The sequence below is a fragment of the Sceloporus undulatus genome, chromosome 2 (assembly GCF_019175285.1).
Source record: "Sceloporus undulatus isolate JIND9_A2432 ecotype Alabama chromosome 2, SceUnd_v1.1, whole genome shotgun sequence".
Classification (NCBI taxonomy): Eukaryota; Metazoa; Chordata; class Lepidosauria; order Squamata; family Phrynosomatidae; genus Sceloporus; species Sceloporus undulatus.
In genome coordinates, this window is record NC_056523.1 from 80783017 (window position 1) to 80799359 (window position 16343).

At 43.1% G+C, this 16343-nt stretch overlaps 1 protein-coding gene across 1 annotated transcript in view; it reads right to left on the reverse strand.

Moving 5' to 3' along the window:
* Positions 1-16343, reverse strand: part of FAM193B (family with sequence similarity 193 member B) — a 35497-nt gene that overhangs the window by 18590 nt on the left and 564 nt on the right. The window lies entirely within an intron of this gene.

Genomic DNA, 16343 nt, shown 5'->3' on the forward strand with positions numbered 1-16343 from the left:
AGAAACATCCATTATGAGAGTTCAGTATTCTCATTTTAAATCAACCACGATACAAGTCTCAAAGTTTGTCATTAGGATCAAACCACCTCCCTGTCTTGCATTAAGCCTTAACTACCACTTTGAGAAATTTTAGCTTTCAGATACATCCACTATACTAATACTGTAGTCGTGACTATACAAACAGGAGATTAGCCTTCCTAAAGAAACAAAAGTTCTTCTCTGACACATACACACTTTAGTTTTCAGTGCCTCCATTGGGTTAGGACTGTGGCACAGGAGGCAAGTTATATGGACACCATGGACACAAATAATGGATCTGAGAACAAATCAAGCTCCAGTTTTCACTAGAAGCCAAAATGAGGCTATTATAGTTTGGACATATCATGAAACAATATGAGATGCTTTAAAAGATGATAATGCTTGGCAATGTGGAAGGCAGTAGGAAGTAAGGAAGACCACATTACAAATGAATTGATTCAGTGATTGATTCAAATATACAGTATGTAATTTAGTCATTTGGCAGGAGATATGGGAGAAACTTAAACTGATGAAAAATGACTTCAAGAACTTTAGATCTGTGATTTTTGATATGGCAGAAGACAGAGAACCAGATGATACAATGGAGCATCGGATGGGAGGATCAAAGGGAGATTAGAATGTGAAGAAAAAACTATGGATGGTGATTTGAAGTCAGACCAAAATAGTTTTGGAGATTTAGAAATGATTTTGGAGGAACAAAACAAAGTACTGGATGTACTGGAAACAATGGCAAAGAAAGCAATATCACTGGGCACTTTGGAAACATTCGAAAGAAGAGTATTTGGATGATTTATTTGAAAGGCAGTTGAAATTTTGGAGGGTGGAAGGCTGAAATTTACAGTAAATCCATTGGACAGAACAGGGAAATTGAGGGGAGCTTTTGAAAGACAACAATGATCTCTGGTTCTCAGCTAGATCTTTGGAAGGGGAGAATGATGAGGACAAAGTTTACAAGATCAATATCAAGGTTCTTTTTTTTACTTTGATAATTTATGTTCATAGGCTGAAATTGGAAAGGTTTGATTAAAAAAACCCTCAAAGGTTGATTTTTTAAAAATGGCTACAGAAATTCTGTTGCTTGTTTGAGACTGACAAAATAAGGTTTATTGGAGCCAAGATACCATCCTGTTGCCTGATGTTTGATGTTAGTTTACTTTAAAGAGTGTTGTTATAAAATAAGTTTTTTTAGGTATATGAAACTTAAGAAATTGTTTAAAATTATATTAAGGTTGATTTATATGTATGTTGGAGGGTCAGATAGTCAGGAAAGATAAAGATTGAGCTTCCCTTATTTGAAATGCTTGGGACCAGAGGTGTTTTGGATTTCAGGTTTGTTTTTGTTTTTTTAATTCTATTTTGGAATAGCTATGTTTGTATGTATGTATGTATGTACATACTGAGATATCTAGGAGATGGAGCTCAAGTCTAAACATAAATTTAATTTCATTTATGTTTCATACATACCTTACACATAACCTAAAGGTATTTTTATACAATGCAGTTGTCCCTACACATTTGCAGCTTTGATCTTTGCTGATTTGGTTATTCATAGATTTGATTAATATCTTTCCAGGGATCTCTAGGTCCTCCAGCAAGACTCTATGGCCAACGTTCACCATAGGTCATTCTGGAAGATCTAGGGAGAACATCTCTCTAAGAATCTCTAGGTCCTCCAGCAAAATTCTGTGGTCAACATCTGGCAGGTGTTGACTACAGACCTGTGCTGGAGGACCTAGAGATTCCTAGAGAGATGTTCTCTCAAATGAAAAACAAACATTGCTTTATTTGCATTTTTTTCCACTTTCACAGGCATCCTTTACCCCTAACCACAGAGAATATGAAGGGCCCACCATATTTTTAATAATTTTGTGCATGAAACAATGTTTGTGTACAATGAATCATCAAAAAGTAAAGGTGTCACTATCCCAACTACCCATGAGAAAAGTTCAGGTTTTTTGAATATTTCAGATTTTGGAATTTCAGATAAGGGAGACTCAATCTGTATTATTATGAAGAAGAGAGGGATTAAAGTGGAAATAAAAGGAGGGGGACTGTCTTGAGAACTAGATAAGGAAAAAAATAGCTACAGTTGGCCCTCGGTATCCACGGACATGCTATACACGGATGGCAAGCCCGTGTTATCCTCAATGGTGGTGCACGCACATTGCCGCACTGCCATTAGAGACAGCCCCCACTGTCCTGTGGCAGTGCATGCACACAGCCATGGTGACATTAAGTGACAGTATAGTTTTTTGTGGGTTTTTCAGGCTATGTGGCCATGTTCCAGAAAAGTTTCTTCCTGACGTTTCACCAGCATCTGTGGCTGGCATCTTCAGAGAATGCTTTGCCTGGAAAAAGTTGGGTGTATATATACTGTGTGAGCCTGGGAATGCAGGACTGATTTGCATGTGTATTGTGCATTGCATGTGCATTGGATATAGCTTTGTGTGATGAACTAGGAGGAACTTCCTGACAGTAAGGGCTGTTCAACAGTGAAACACACTCCTTCCTCAGAGAGCAGTGGAGTCTCCTTCTTTGGAGGTCTTTAAGCAGAGGCTGGATGGCCATCTGTCGGCGATGCTTTGATTGAGATTTCCTGCATGGCAGAATAAAGGGGTTGGACTGGATGACTCTTGGGGTCTCTTCCAACTCTATGATTCTATGATTCTATGACTCTGGAGACCAGGATTCGATGAAAATCTGATTCTCTCCAACAGAGAAGGCTAAATATCTTACATGAGGCACATGTCGATGACGTGGTTCATGCGTCATGCCCAAATGGTGCGGCGCGCAAGGGACGTTACAGCGCTTGTCACACTCTCTCAGCATTAAGGGAAGGTGAAGGCAAATCCCCTCTGAACAAATCTTCCAAGAAACCCATTGGGCAAGTCACACTCTCTCAGCCTCAGAGGATGGCAAAGACAAACCCTCTCTAAACAAACCTCCCAAGAAAACCTCTTGAAGGTGCACACTTGCACACACCCAAGTCACCAAAGGCAAACTCTCTGAACAAACCAAGAAAACCCACTAGGCAAGTAAGTCACACACTCTCAGCCTCAAGGAAAGACTGGCAAAGGCAAACTTTCTGAACAAACCAGGAGGTTTTGAAATTCCTCCTGGGCAGAAATGTAGGACATGTCCTGGAAAAAGGATGACGTCTGGTCATCCTGGTAAAATGGAGGACATTTTTACATTGCTCCTGGGCAGGGCTGAAATGTATGCTGTATCCTGGATAAAGGAGGATGTGTGGTCATCCTACCAAAAATGAAAGACATTTTTACATTCATCCTGGCCAAAAGGTTGAAACATAGGACACGTCCTAGAAAAGAAGGACATCTGCTCATCTTACAAAAAATTAGGACATTTTGAAATTCCTTCTGGGTAGAAGTCTGAAATGTAGGATGTGCCCTATAAAAGGAGGCCAGAAAAGAGTCAAGCCTTGATATCTGGACCCCAGAACATACTCACACTCCCAGAATCCCAAAGCCACGAGCCAGAAAAGAGCCAAGCCTTGATATCTGGACACCAGAACATACTCTAACTCCCAGAATCCCATAGCCATGAGCCAGAAAAGAGTTAAGCCTTGATATCTGGACCCCAGAACATACTCTAATTCCCAGAATCCCATAGCCATGAGCCAGAAAAGAGTCAAGCCTTAATATCTGGACCCCAGAATATACTCTAACTCCCAGAATCGAATAGCCTTGAACCAGAAACTAGTTAAAGTGCTGCCAAACCTGGTTATTTCTTCAGTGTGGATGCAGCCTGATGCAGCCTCTCATCCCTCCCTCCCTCTCCTCCAGGGCTTTTTGGCTCCTCCCCCTCAGGCCCCACAAAAAGTTTAGGGGTGGCACTTGCCCTTCTCCTGGCTTTGCCAGGGCTGGGAGGAGAGGAAAGGGCGCTTGTTGGAGCGTGCACGTGTACGTGCACAGCCCCAAACAAACGCCAGGGCACCACTTGCACTTCTCCTGAAGCCTAGAGGAGCGCAATTGGCACCCTGGTGTTTGTTTGGGGCTGCGCGTGTGCATGCGCGTGCTCCAACAAGCACCCTTTCCTCTCCTTCTGGGGACGCACAGCCCAGCAAAGCCAGGAGGAGCGCTTTCAGCGCCCTGGGGCTGGAGCTGTGTGCGCGCGCACACATGTGCTCCAAGAGGAGCGCAAATGCCGCCCTTGACCTTTTTGCACCCCTAGGCGACTGCCTATGTCACCTGTATGCTAGAGCCGGCCCTTTTAGAACACCAAATACACAGATAGTGGCAGGGACGTAGCTAGGATTTTAGGAAGGGGGGGGGTCCAGACTAAGTGCCACCATTATAATGGGGCTTAGGTGCGGTGGCACAGCAGCAGACACCGTTTTTCTAATGGAAGGGGGGGGGCCCACCCCCCCCCCCCCCCCCCCTTTGGCTAAGTCCCTGACAGTGGGGTGTGCCCATCACATCACATCTGCTGGGCAAGACAGAGAGAGTCTATCTGGCCCAGTATCTCTACTCTACATTCTCTGGGATGAAGAGAATACAGTACTATGCATTTCTGGGTATCATCTGAACTTCTCTACAGTGAGGGCTCTTTCCAAGTAGCTTGATCACTCTGGCTATGCATTTTGGTCTACAACTCCAAATTCAAGCCCCTCCCCCCGTCATGTTTGAACATATGTTCTTGCAGCCAGGCAACCTACACGATTGCTGAAAACAGAATGGGACAGACCTGTGTCTGATTTTGATCATGAAGAACACGAGCACAATGAAAAGTAATATAAAAACCCCCACAGTTTTTAACATAAGCAATTCTCCCCTACGAAAACTCAGGTGGAACAGTTCCAGAATTGTAACCCCTCACATACAGGTCTTTGTTCTAATGACAGACTTGGGGGTATACTTATCAAATTTGCAGATGACACCAAATTAGGAGGAGTAGCTAATACCCCAGAGGACAGGATGAAGATTCAAAATGACCTGAATAGATTAGAAAGCTGGGCCAAAGCTAACAAAATGAATTTCAACACTGAGAAATGCAAGTTACTGCACTTAAGGCAGAAAAATGAAATGAACAGATTACAGGATGGGTGACACCTGGCTGAACGAGACTACGTGTGAAAGGGATCTGGGAGTCCAAGTAGACCACAAATTGAACATGAGTCAACAGTGCAATGTGGCAGCTAACAAGGCCAATGCAATTTTAGGTTGCATCAATAGAGGTATAGTGTCTAAATCAAGAGAAGTAATAATCCCACTCTATTCTGCTCTGATCAGGCACCACCTGGAATATTGTGTCCAGTTCTGGGCACCACAGTTTAAAAAGGATGTTGAAAAACTGGAGCGTGTCCAAAGGAGGGTGACTAAAATGGTGAAGGGTCTGGAAACCATGCTCTATGAGGAACGGGAGCTGGGGGTGTTTGGCCTGGAGAAAAGAAGGTTAAGAGGTGATATGATAGCCCTGTTTAAATACTGGAAGGGATGGCATATTGAGGAGGGAGCTAACTTGTTTTCTGATGCTCCAGAAACTAGGATCCAGAACAATGGATGCGAGATCCAGGAAAAGAAATTCCACCTCAACATTAGGAGGAACTTCCTGACAATAAGGGCTGTTCAACAGTGGTACACACTCCCTTGGAGTGTGGTGGAGTCTCCTTCTTTGGAGGTCTTTAAGCAGAGGCTGGATGGCCATCTGTCAGGGATACTTTGGTTGAGAGTTCCTGCATGGCAGGGGGTTGACTGGATGGCCCTTGTGGTCTCTTCCAACTCTATGATTCTATGATTTTATGATTCTATGTGTGTGTGAAGGCGCTCCTTCAAATCACCAGTCACCTTGTGGCAACGTCATGAATTTCATAGGGTTTTCTTAGGCATAGAATACTCAGAGGTAGTTTTGCCAGTTCCTCCATCTGAAATATAGCCCACAGAACCTGGTATGCATTGGTGCTCTCCCAACCAAGTTCTTACCAGAGTTGACCTTGCTAGTGTCCAAGGGATCTAGTGTCTGTAGGGTATTTAGACAGATAGCTAGCCATAATTCTAAATTTCGTTTTCACTCATCTCATTTTGTGGGGAGGGGGGAACCCATGTCACATGAAGATTAAGTAAATGCAAGATTTGCTCCCACTGAGAAAAATAAGAAAGTTATCTTCATTACTAACAAAGCATAGGGGCGGCTTCAAGCTGCCCCTGACAAAGCCAGATTGGGGTTGTGGCAGCTGAACACCGCAGCTCCAATCTGTGTGGCACTGGCTCTATTTCTGGCCGTGGAAAAGCCACCTTCAAGGGTTCTTCTGTGGCCCCACGACAGCTTCCCGGCCTGTTGGGGGCTTGCGGTGTGTAACCGCCACTCCCCCAGGACACCCAGAAGCCGGCCCCCACGTGGGCAGCTGGAAGCCAGCTTCCAGGCAACTTCAGAGCATGTGGTATCAAAACGCCATGCTCTGAAGCTGCCTGGATAGCGGCACAAACAAGCAGTCTGTTTTGGCCCCAAAAGCCTCATTCTCTGAAGACATGCAGAGATATTGTACTACATAGTTTCACAGCATGCTATTTCAGTGGATGATAGATGTTATTGGTGACACAGAGTCTAGAATGATGTACTTGGCTGTTCAAGGTAATCATTAGCTTAGAACCTGGCAAAAAACTCAGGAATCTGTTATGTTAATACTTCTATCCACAAATATCTTGTAGCCTACTAACATCATGTGCAGCCCAATGAAATATATGCTTACTTTACAGAAAAGCTCACTGAGTTCAGTGCAGCTTACTTCTAGTCCCTGATCATGAAGCACTAATTATTTTTTAGAATTTCATACACATATGGGTAAAGTTATCCTAAAGCTGCAATTAACATCAAATCTGTCTACCCAATGACAAGGTTTATAACACCTTTTACAAAAAGATCCCCCAGTACCAACAGATTCTAACAGATCAGCCTGATATAACAACATCATGGTGTCAAGAACAAGAATCTTGTCTACTCTGAAGCAGGTCTAAATTTTACAAAGATGCAATAACTACTCAGCCAGGTTAAAAGTGTCTAGAAATACTTCTCACAGAATAAGATCTATCCCAGAGTAGTGATTTCTATCGAAGTATCACCAACCCATAGCTACAAGACAGGGCTACTGCCAGAAGACTGGATTGAGATTGCTAAATGATTTCTGCAGATAACATATGGGGGAAAGCTTTCATTCCTGCTTAGATATACCTTGAATCAATTCCAAGCTTCTCTTTACTACCTCTGAAGTTTAACAGCAAATAATATTTCAGAAAGAAACCCCATACAAAATGAGAAGTATTAGTGTTAACTTCAGCAGGAGAAAGTATTTAGAGGAATTCACACGAATATTAATGGAAATAATATTTCCATAATATTTCCATTCAAAAAGCACATCATCATAGCCAAAACCCTCACTAGCTTTATAACTTCAGCTCCATGCCTCCTTAGTCCTGTACCCAACAGCAAATAAAATTATTAAACTTGCTTTATAAGGCAGACACCCATATTTTTAGGACATTACCAATGAAAAAAATGGAGTCAAGGTAGGTGCACAATATATCCATTCTATTTCTGAACACATTTGGTTTATATACGTATGGTATTTGACTTGAAGGCACACAACAACAATATATATACTCAGGCCCCGTCTGCATGGGTGAAAACCCCCATTCCCATCCTGACGCTGGTGCTGCCTGATGACACAACCTCTGGTGAAATGCTGCAGGTCTTCTCCATTGTTGGCAAAGTTATGGCCTGGTGTTTCCTCCAAAGCCCTGGATTACCATGGGGCTTTGTGGCATATAAACATCTAGACACAAATTGGGCTGGCCTGCTGTTCATGGGCCAGGCACCGCACCACTGCTCTTCCCTATACTGAGCCTGTCCCCGGAGTCATGGCTACTGCTTCCCTATCTGCAGGAGCTCTGTGGCAGGCCACCCTGTGTGCCACCACTACTCCTGAGGGTGGACTCATCAATGTAAAAATTGAGAAGACTGGGTAGTCCGTCACCCCCCCCCCCTCCCCGCCATCACATGGTCCCTCTACCCTCTCTTCTCATTGTCACAAAAGCAAGGTAACTTTCAGGAGAAGCCATGGCACACCAGGCAGCCTGCAAGTATGGAAGCAGCAGCCATAGCTCCAGGGATAGGTGACAGGACAGCCATGCCAATGCAGTGTGGACCCAGTTGGCCTGTATGAACAACACTGCTGCCACCCCAGGTTTGGTCCAGTGTGCACGCCTGCCATTGCAGCCAATCCAAGGTGAGTTCCAGTGCACAGTGCTGTAGAACTGGTCTCACATATATGGCCAGTGCAGACAGGGCCATAGGCCAATATTTTTCTTCAAAGTTAATTACTGGGCTGCATTAACCAGAAATTGATAGAAATGCAAAAACTCCCCTCCTTTCAATCTATCAGTCACTTTACATATACCCCACCTTTCCCCCAAGATTACAGCTTATCTTCCCATCTCTTGCAGATGGCATTTATTTTGATTTCCTTCACCTGTGGTATCCCCTTCTGCTCCTTAAAAGGAACTCCTATGGGTGCAGTGCTATTCTCCAAGAGATTCATATTGGCAGATTTTTAAAAAATGGAAGTGTTTTATGTAAGAAGTTAGAAGCTGGTGATAAATTCCACCATAAGCAGATATACATATAAAAACTTCTTAGAAAATTACTTAAGGAAAAATTTCATTGGTTTGTCTGTGATTGAAAAACAGATTTGTTTTTTTTTTAAACTATTTTGATTTTGGTGTATTTACTGTGTGTACTTATGTATAAGTCCAGAGATTTTAGTTTAAAAATTGACCCAAAAAACCTGGGTTGACTTATCCACAGGTCAGTGTAACGAGTGTACCTTAATTTTTATTAATATAAGAACCATATCTGAGTAGAATGGTAAAAAGCGAAAGCTTAGTCTATCCTGAGAGAACCTAAAAGAAGCACTGACTAGCTCTCTGCCACAGCACTGCTTCTTGTCTTTTTGAATGCCTGGGTGAGAAAACAGCAGTGTGCTTTGGCATTATTTTCCTTTAAATCCTTTGTTATATGCCCCTAACTTTTACCTTCAACTTATACATGGGTTATATCAAAATCCAAAATTTTAGCCCCAAAACCTGCCCGTGATTTATACATGAAGTCAATTTACAGTTGACTATATACAGTACTCTAATGTAGGAGGAAACAAGTTTCTTTACATATAAAGCAGTTGTGTTAACATGCACATTTATGTAAATTTACCATTGAAAGGCCCGATACAAACAGGCCAAAATAAAGTTGCTTCAGGTCTCTTTGGAGGTATGCTGTTTAAATGATGCATGGGTCCTAAGAGTCTGGAAGTCGCGCCAAAGCCACGCTCCTTAGCACTGGAGCGCAGCTTTGGCGCAGTTTCCGGACTCTTAGGGCCCATGCATCATTTAAACAGCATACCTCCAAAGAGACCCGAAGCAGCTTTATTCTGGCCTGTCTGCATCAGGCCTATGGCAGCTAACCTAATTCCATTTTAGTTTGCCTAGCAGACCTAAACAGAACAATGAAAGATGACTACAGAAAAAAAATTAGTAGAACATATAACCAAACAGGCAATTTAACTCTGATTTTATATATTGTGACTTTTAGGTCCTCATGTACGCTTGTAATTGTAAAACTCAGTACAGACTTGCAAATGTTTTAAACAATAAAACCTATTTTCCATATTAAGTGCATCTACCTAATAGTTTCTCAGCGATTGACAAAAAAGTAGCAGTTGTATAAAGTCAAATGGTGGTGTCTTTAAAGTACTGAACTTCTGTTTGTTTGGTGAATGGCTTTCTACTAGGACAGATAAACATATTGGCTTTATCTAAGCACAGTACACAGCAAGTCTTATCAGCAAAGCAGTAGAGCTTGGAAAAAATATTTTTTAATACTACACCTCCCACAGCCAAGATAATCATATCCATGCTGATTGGGGGATTCTGGAATGTACAGTTCCCAAAACTAATTTTTTTGAAGTTCTGCAATAGAAATATAGACTTTGAAAAGATTCCATCATACTTTAAACAAATAGATCCCTGGGTGCCCTTGCCAAGATCATCCATTAATATGAAAGCACTAATATGGTGCCAGGATATACTTGCCTGTTAAATAGCAGGCCAGGCAGTGTCCTATATTTTTTTCAGGCCCAGTGGTTACCTTCAACTCCTTACATCTCCCAGACAGAATCTATGATTCTATGATTCTATCTGGGAGATGTAAGGAGTTGAAGGTAACCACTGGGCCTGAGTTGGAAGAGACCACAAGGGCCATCCAGTCCAACCCCCTGCCATGCAGAAAGCATCTCCGACAGATGGCCATCCAGCCTCTGCTTAAAGACCTCCAAGGAAGGAGACTCCACTACACTCCGAGGGAGTTTATTCCACTGTCGAACAGCCCTTACTGTCAGGAAGTTCCTCCTAATGTTGAGGTGGAATCTTTTTTCCTGGAGCTCGCATCCATTGCTCCGGGTCCTAGTCTCTGGAGCAGCAGAAAACAATTTAGCTCCCTCCTCAATATGACATCCCTTCAAGTATTTAAACAAGGCTATCATATCACCTCTTAACCTTCTCTTCTCCAGGCTAAACACTCCCAGCTCCCTAAGCATTCCTCATAGGGCATGGTTTCCAGACCCTTCACCATTTTAGTCACCCTCCTTTGGACACGCTCCAGTTTTTCAACATCCTTTTTAAATTGTGGTGCCCAGAACTGGACACAATATTCCAGGTGGTGCCTGATCAGAGCAGAATAGAGTGGGACCTTTACTTCCCTTAGACACTATTTGATGCAACCTAAAATCGCACTGGCCTTGATAGCAACCGCATTGCACTGTTGACTCAGGTTCAATTTGTGGTCTACTTGGACTCCCAAATCCCTTTCACACATAGTTTCATTCAGCCAGGTGTCCCCTATCCTATATCTGTTCATTTCATTTTCCCGTCTTAAGTGCAGTACCTTACATTTCTCCCTGTTGAAATTCATTTTTTTTAGCCTTGGCCCAGCTTTCCAATCTATCAAGGTCATTTTGAATCTTGATCCTGTCCTCTGGGGTATTAGCTACTCCTCCTAATTTGGTGTCATCTGCAAATTTGATAAGTATGCCCCCCAACTCTGTCATCTAAGTCATTGATAAAGATGTTGAATAGCACTGGGCCCAGGACAGAACCCTGTGGGACCCCACTGGTCACTTCTCTCCAGGATGAAAAGGAGAATGGCTGACTACATAGAGATGGTTATTATAGCCTCTCACTGCTTGTCCTCACTGCCAGTGCCTTCCACTACTCAGATAGAAGTGGAATGGATTCTTGCAGCAATTGCAAATAAGTGTGCTAGTCCTTTCTTAGCACCAGTATGAGGAATATATATTGCATTTATTGTTTGATTCTCCAAAATTAAATGTAACACTATGGAAACTTCATTCAGTGCACTGAGGGGTGTGCATTCCTTGGCATTAGTACCCCTGGCTTTCTTATGCTAAAGAGCAGAAAGGCACAGTCAGCCTGAAAAAGTGGCTATTTCCAAAGCATGGCTTTGTGGTGGTCTCTTGCCATGCTCTGTTCCTAGCACACAGTTGGCCCTTTGGGTGCTCACTCAGAGGCAGTTGCCAACGTACTGACTTAATGTGACAACTGTTGAAAAGAAACATACAAAAATAACTTCAGTTAATACACCTCTGGATCAGGGCCCTGAGTGGCAAAACTGTAACTGGTACTTCAGTCAGGAAGGAGGAGGCTTGTTAACAAGCTTTGTTCATTAATGTTGTCAAAATTTGTTTGACTACCCCAAAGTGGATCAGATGTGGTCCAAGAGGAAATGAGAGTGGGAGTTGAACAAACACTGCACAAGAGCAACACATAAATTGGTGTGAGCATAGGTAGTCCACTACAAATAATAACTAGCAATGATAAGACAGGATACCAACAGGAGACTTACATACTGTTTGCATTACCATGTCAACCTTTCTCCATAAAGGACACCTTAGAACCTACCAGCTGACAGTTGTGACTACAAGGAGTCACACCAAAAACTAGGGAAGACCTTAGTGCTGAAAAATCCAGTTGCAATATTAAGCAATGTGAAGTTATGAACAAGTCTTTCACTTTGCCTGCCCTGTCTTTAGCTGTATGGCAAGTCAAAATCCACCTCGTGAAACTGAGGGATTACTACCAGACGTCTTTTTCTTTTCTTCCAAAAAAATGTATAATGGTAGCTCTGTGCTGTCTCTTTTGCTTGGAGGAATAACTTTCTTTTTAATTACTTTAATTAGACCATTGTAAGTTACCCTCCATATAGCTCACTAACAAGCATAGTGAAGGTCAGCTCTGCCATTACAATTCTTAATTGGTTAGAAATGAGCGGACAAGAAAAACTTGCCTCATTGTACTGAAGAAAGGTTGCTGGTTTAACTGCAGCTTTGTATGCCTTTGAAAGTGGCAAAGAAGGGACATGATCAGTAGTAGATGATGCTAGTCTTGTTGCTGCAGTAGCAGAAGATACAACTGCAACTTCTCCTTGTTACATAGCTTTTAAAGTCACATAAGCTCTGTCCTGTATTGTGTGTGACAATGATCACCTTCCACTTTGCTGCTTGAGTTTCCAACTTTCTGCAGAAACCTGCAAAGTGCCAAGGGGTGAACGCATGCATATGTCCAGATTAGTTCTATATTACTAACGCATTTTTAGCTTTCCATTTGATACAGGGAAGAAGGAGGAGAGGAATGTCCTAAGATCTCACTAACTAGTGTGCATTATTACTGCACTGTCCCTTTCACAGAGCATTGATAGCTTCCATAAGAAGCAGGCTGTCTTGTATTTATCTATCGCTTCAAGATCTCTGCACTTTTTCTCTCTGATGAAGATTAGATTCCTTGATTAAAAGAAGAATCACTTAGTGTACATGAAACTAGGCATAAAATACGTTCAAGGCCTGGAAGCACTGCACAACTCTATTCCTAGTGAGGCTTGCTAGTATAGTACATAGCTGGATCTATTACTAAACAATATTGAATTTTTTTGCTTGAAAAATGTGCTCTATGTGAAAGACAGGACAAAGAAAACAAATACATACATTTGTTTAAATGCACATGGCAATTCAGTCTTTGCTTTCTGGGACTTTTTCTTTCTTCAACTAAACCAGGTATGCCAGCGGAAAATTAACCTAGTCTTCTGCAATGTCTACCAAGGTTGCCATTACAAATCACTTTCTCATATGTATCCTTATGGCTGGATAGGTGGAATGACACATTAATTCAGTGACTCTCTTCTTCCCCCACCTGTGCTCTGTATCTCAAACAGGCAACTATATCTAGCTAAGGATTACTTCTCTGTTCTCCTAGTTCACATGCCACTTCCTTTTATAATTTTATTAACAACGCTTTGCAAATTATCTGTAACGATATCTGTAACGATAAGGCACTTCAGATGCTACTCCTATAGGCATCTTGCCATGTTTTTTTCCAAACATCTTGCCGCTCTGACCTATCTGGATTTGGAAGCTTTCTCTATGGTTTAACTTCCAATGCAGGTTTATACTGAGTTGCATTACACTCAGGTCATTAGTGTAACAGTTATGTCAAGCTGCTACAGGTACAACAATTGCTCTGAAGCCAGCAACAAGCTAGCTTCCCCAAGAGAGAATTGTCTTCTATTTTTAAAATGCATTTATAATACTAGACTTAAAGAACTTGCAGCGTTTTGAAAACGATTATAGTGCACCATAATGGATATTAACAAAGCTGTTACTAGCCTGCTGTAACTGACTTCTATTTCTGTACTTATTCCCTGTAGATGTTCCAATATCCTTTTCATGAACCTGTTGCTCTCGCAAGCATTTCTGTTCATAGTGATAACAAGTATTAAGCCCTCGATAAATGCTCTTGGAGTGAAGCTAGCCCTTTGAAGGAGTAGCTCACTGAGCTACTTTGAGGTGCATCATGTGCAAGCATCTTCTCTGATCAGCCTCACTCACTTTGTATGGTTCTAACTCACTCCATTCTTACACAGCAACATGACTAAACATGGGCTGCCATCTCCACAATGGAGATCATGACACTGAAACTGAAATAAAAATATCCAAGCATTTTTGCTCTAGGCTGGGGAGTTGACCAATTTCATGCATGCAGGAAAGGGGGTTCACTGTAGCCAAGCTGTGGGGCTTTATCACCTCTCACTCCAGCAACTTGACCAGGTGAGGTCTTCCTCCCGCTGCAGCACCACAAGCAACTAGATGACAGAGAAGAATGTTTGCATATCTGACAAAGTTGTCTCCTTATTTTAGTGTGCCATATCTCCATTTCCCAAGGAGAAGAAAGCAGCATAGTGTGGCTTCCTAGTTGCATCCCAAATGGGAACTGTGAGAGGCAGTGCCACAGCTGGTTTCACAAGCATGTAAGAAGAGACAAGAAGTCATGTTAGTTAGGAGTCCAACATGGTGAAAGCAGATGGGGCAGTGAAACAGGAGCAAGGATATCAGACATCCTTCCTATAGAAGAGACAGGCCAGTGATGATTTCCACCCAGGCTCTCAGGGCTTTTGGGCTCTAACCCTAAATGACTTATTTGTTGTGAACCTTGATATTATAGTCTCTCAAAAAACTACTTTGCTGTAAGGTCTGCAGTACCAAAGCAAGGAATCTCAGATTGCAACCTATGCCCATATACCTAGAAGTAAGTGTCATTAAACTTTTAGCTTCTGAGCAAAAAGACGTGTACATAGGATTGTGCTTTTAATCTCTAGTGCTCTGAGAGCAACATGGCACAAATTAAGCAGCAAAGCAAATGTTTCTAACCCTCTTCTAAGCCAGCTACCAGCCTAGCAAGGAAAATGCTACTTCCTAATATCTGTATCATGAAGATGGCTTGCTCTGTAGACAGCCTCGGTCAGGGTCTGAATTGCAAGGAAGCTTAGAGAGAACCTTCCTCTCTCATCTTTCATGACAAGACACACTACATCATGGGTCTTGGGGAGGGGGATGTGATTTGGCTAAAATTGAGGGATTCACAGCTGGGTGTCTGCCAATTTCATTAAGGGATCCCCTTGGCTTTTCACTTATAATTTGAGCTACATATCAGGCCACATCTGCACAAGTATTGATAGACAATCAGTGCTGCAGCTGTTGAAGACAAGGAAGCATGGGCAGCTAGGAAAGCTTCCCTGCCCTCCAAGTGCAGGGGTCTTGCTTCCAGGAAACTGTATGTGGCAGCAGTGTGAGATTCTTTATGTCGGCCAGACAGATGTCATTTCAGGTGAACTGTATCCTCTCCATGCATAAAAGTGCCTCTGTGCTTGTTTCCCTTGGAATATCCACCCAACTGCTCTTGTTAGCCATACTAAAAAAAAACAAGTGTAAACAAGAGCAGTGGCCTGGTTCCTCCTAAGGCTGGAAATGGTTTGCCTACTGGCACATTATGTACACATGCCTCCACTTCCATTTCTACAACTCTGGCTGAGCCTCTTCTAGGTCTGCTGTCTGCCAACAGAAGCCTAGGCTCCCAGAAGGCTAATTCCACAATCCTTAGTTAACACAAAGCTGTCCTGGGGATTTACCACCCCGGCATCCATGGTGAGCAATACAGATGCTGGGGCTGCTTGCCCACTGCCAAGGAGGTAGCTGCTCCCTGTCTAGATGCAGGCCCAAGGCAGCCTGGTCTAGTTTTTGGAACATCCTTCTTTGTCCATGCCAGTTTCTAGTTCTTTCCTCGGTAAACGGCCTTCTGCTTGCAGGACAAGCTCCTGTCCCACTGTCCCACAACAACTCGGCACAGCACCGCAAATTCACCCAGCTGTCAAGATAGTGAATTCAGTTCCCTTGGAGGATGCAACATCACTTGCCCAGTGACCTTCTGTAGAGCACTGCTCACTGCTGTCGGGCTCCTGAGTCCTCTAGCAGCACATCTCCCCCACCCACCCTCTCCAAGGCAGGAACCTTACAAGGATCCTCTCCCCTGAAAGCATGCCATCCTCTGCTGTCATGCCACGATCTCTTCATTGTTCAGTAGGAGCCTGAGCTGCACAAAGATCCAGCTGACTGCCTACAAGCTGCTGGGAAGGGAAGAAACAGGCCTAGACACAATCTGAAGGGCAAGATGCAGCATGGTCCCAGGGCAGGGCCCAGCACTGCCTTTAGCCTCATGGATGGAGAGGAGCGCTCCCAAACAGAAAGAGAAAGCTAGGCCACAGGTATTGGACACTGGCTGAGATAGATACAGAAAGACAGGCATCATCGGATGGATGGATGGATGGATGGATGGATGGATGGATGGATGGTGAGACAGACAGACAGACAGACAGATGATGGAAAAGGATGGGTGGAG